The sequence below is a fragment of the Setaria italica genome, chromosome IV, assembly GCF_000263155.2.
Source record: "Setaria italica strain Yugu1 chromosome IV, Setaria_italica_v2.0, whole genome shotgun sequence".
Lineage (NCBI taxonomy): Eukaryota > Viridiplantae > Streptophyta > Magnoliopsida > Poales > Poaceae > Setaria > Setaria italica.
In genome coordinates, this window is record NC_028453.1 from 11,566,556 (window position 1) to 11,569,516 (window position 2,961).

Genomic DNA, 2,961 nt, shown 5'->3' on the forward strand with positions numbered 1-2,961 from the left:
GGTTGCAACTCAATGGCAAACTCGATGTCTCTCTCAGGCGGCATACCCGGCAAATCATCTGGAAACACATTCGGGTACTCGCACACTACTGGGATATCTTCCAAATGGGCTTCAGACACGGGATAGGCACAAGAAGTTTGGCACTCTCGGGGAGGTAAGTGTATAGTGGAGCTACCATACTTGGGTGAATTTATATGGATTGCCCTAGCAGGGATATCTAGGGTCACTCGGTGTCGGGTCATCCAATCCATACCCAAGATAACATCTATTCCTTCTATCCCAAGGGTAAGCAGGTCTTCCTTAAGGAGGGTTCTCCCTAACTGGATAGGTACTTTGCAGCTCACTTGGTGTGAAGCTACCTTTCCACCAGGGGTAGAGATTATGTAGGTACCTTTGGTGTGACAGAAATCTAACCCACACTTAGCACTGATTTTTGTCCCAATGAAACTATGGGATGCTCCTGAATCAAACAGAATAAGGACGGGTTGATCACAGATAGAAAAGGTACCCGTCATCACTGGTGCGCCCTCTGGAAGTTCAGCAAGGGTGGTGAAGTTCAGCCTGCCTTGTCGGACCTGCACCTTTGGCTTCTTCCCCTTGTTGCCCGATGTATTGTTCTAACCGGGTCGTTGATTCTGGTTGCGGGGGCAGTCCTTGGCGAAGTGACCTGAGTTCCCGCAAGTGAAACAGTGGTTTCCAGTGACCGGGCGCAGTGGCATCGGGAGAGCAGGGCGGGGCCCTTGCGGCTGGAACCCGGGGAAACGAGGTGCTGCCTGCGGTGGAGGTCGAGCAACCCATCTCCCAGGCTGTGCAGGCCTGCGAGGCGCTTGTGGGGGAACCATTCTGTACTTCTGGGCAAGCGGGCTAGGTGCCGGCATTGGGGCCTTCCTCTTCATGTCGGCCTTGAGAGCCTTCATGCAATCTTCCTGGGAAATTGCCAGGTTCACTAGTTCATTGTAGGAACCCACTTTGATGGGGTTCAGCCTTTCCTTGAGCTCCAAACTCAAGCCTCTACGGAAGCGGTCCCTCTTCTTTTCATCGGAGTCCGCATGATAGCCTGCATAGCGACACAGGTCGTTGAAAGCCTGCGCATAGTGCAGGACATCGCGGCCTCCCTGGGTGAGAGCCAGAAACTCGTTGAGCTTGCGCTCCAGAAGACCCTCAGGGATGTGATGGCCCCTGAACGCCGTCTTGAATTCCTCCCAGCCGACGACGTGGTCGGCCGGCTGCATGGCGTGGTGGTGTTCCCACCACAGGAGAGCAGAACCACGCAACTGCTGCGCGGCGAACCGAACCTTGTTCTCATCCGGGCAATATGCGGTGAGAAGGGAGAACTTGGACTTGATAGCGCGAATCCAGGCATCGGCATCAAGTGGGTCCTCCGTCTTGTGAAACAGAGGAGGCTGGGTCCCCAGAAAATCCTCATAGCGAGCAACATGTGGCTGATGATGGGCCCTTCCTCCTTGGGGCTGCTGCTGCTGCCCCTGAGCGATGTGCCTCAACAGCTCGGTCTGGGCTGCCAAGATCGACTCGAGGGTGGTTGGAGGCGGAGGTGGGGGAGGCACCTCGCTGCCACTAGGAACGGAGCCGGAGCGTGTGCGATGCGCCATCTGCAAGATTCACCTTTCCATTAGTTCCATAACCTCAGAAGTATCCCAAATAAAATGTGGGAATGTATGCGTTAATTCGGCAAATGCAACTTTTGCAGCACAACACATATCCTTATAAAGAGGTGCACATATCTTAGCTAGCAACTAGCCCGTTTCTGCAACGTCATTTTATCCTTGTTACCGATCGAAAAGGTATTTGGATCCACGTTTTGTAGGGTCCACAAGATCCGGTGTCTCCCTGGTTGGTCTGCACACACCCTTGGGCGAGCCAAAACCTTATCCTCGAGGTCCCACTAATTTCCAACCTCTGGTGCCGGGGTCGGGCGATACGGAGCTTCTCAACACGGGGTCGGACGAGGCGGAGACCTTCCAACATGGGATCGGACGAAACGGAGCCTCTCATCCCGGGGTTGGGCGGGGCGGAGACGTGCCGCGAGGGGTCGGGCGGGTCCGACCTCACGACTCGGGGTCGGTCAGCTTTGGACAGGCCCACAGGAGACGGGTGTGTGGTCACAGCACTAAAACCCACACAACTTGGCATCTACGGCGTGTCGCAAGGGTCAGAAATAGAGTCAAGAGTGAAAGAAAAACAGGAACTGCTTTCACCAAGATCATTTCACTGCTGGTCTTAACATACAGGAGGAGTACTCAACTCAAGGCTAACCTATTACATCACTGGCCAAAAATATAGGTCGCCGAGGAGTACAAACAAAAACAAAATAGAACCGCTCAACCTAGTTTGTCATATCTAGAAGTCGTCGAGGTTGCCCACGGAGGCAAAGCTAAGGACCGGTGAGTGAGCGTCACCAACTGGAGGCTGCGGTGAGGCATCCTCATAGTCCATGCTCAAAAAGCCTTCGATCTCCTCAGGCTCCTCCTCCTGGGCCATTTGCTCATCCATCTGTACCTCTAAGGCGTGGATGGCATTAAGCTCATCGTGATGCTCCTGCAACTGCTCATTGGCGTTCGCCAGCTCCATGTTCACATCATAGAACTGGTCAGCCAAGATCTCCATATCGTGCTCCATGTCCATGATCTCTTCCTCCAAACGAGTAATCTTGTCCTGCATCTCAGCAATCTGAACATCCTTCTGTACCAGCTCGAGCGACTGGTCCACCATGCCACTCTGCACGGTAGACAAAGCAACCTGGTTGGCCACTGCCATCCCAATCATCGTAGCCATCGCTCGGCTCTGCAGCTCAACCATCCTGTAGAACACATTCAGGCAACGAGCTGAAACGAAAATCGTGCGCTGAGGATCCATAAGCCCGAGCAAGTCCATATGCTCCATACGATCCAACCAGTCCGGGTCCCTCGTATCCCGGGCAGGGAACAACCCGATCGGGTCTAG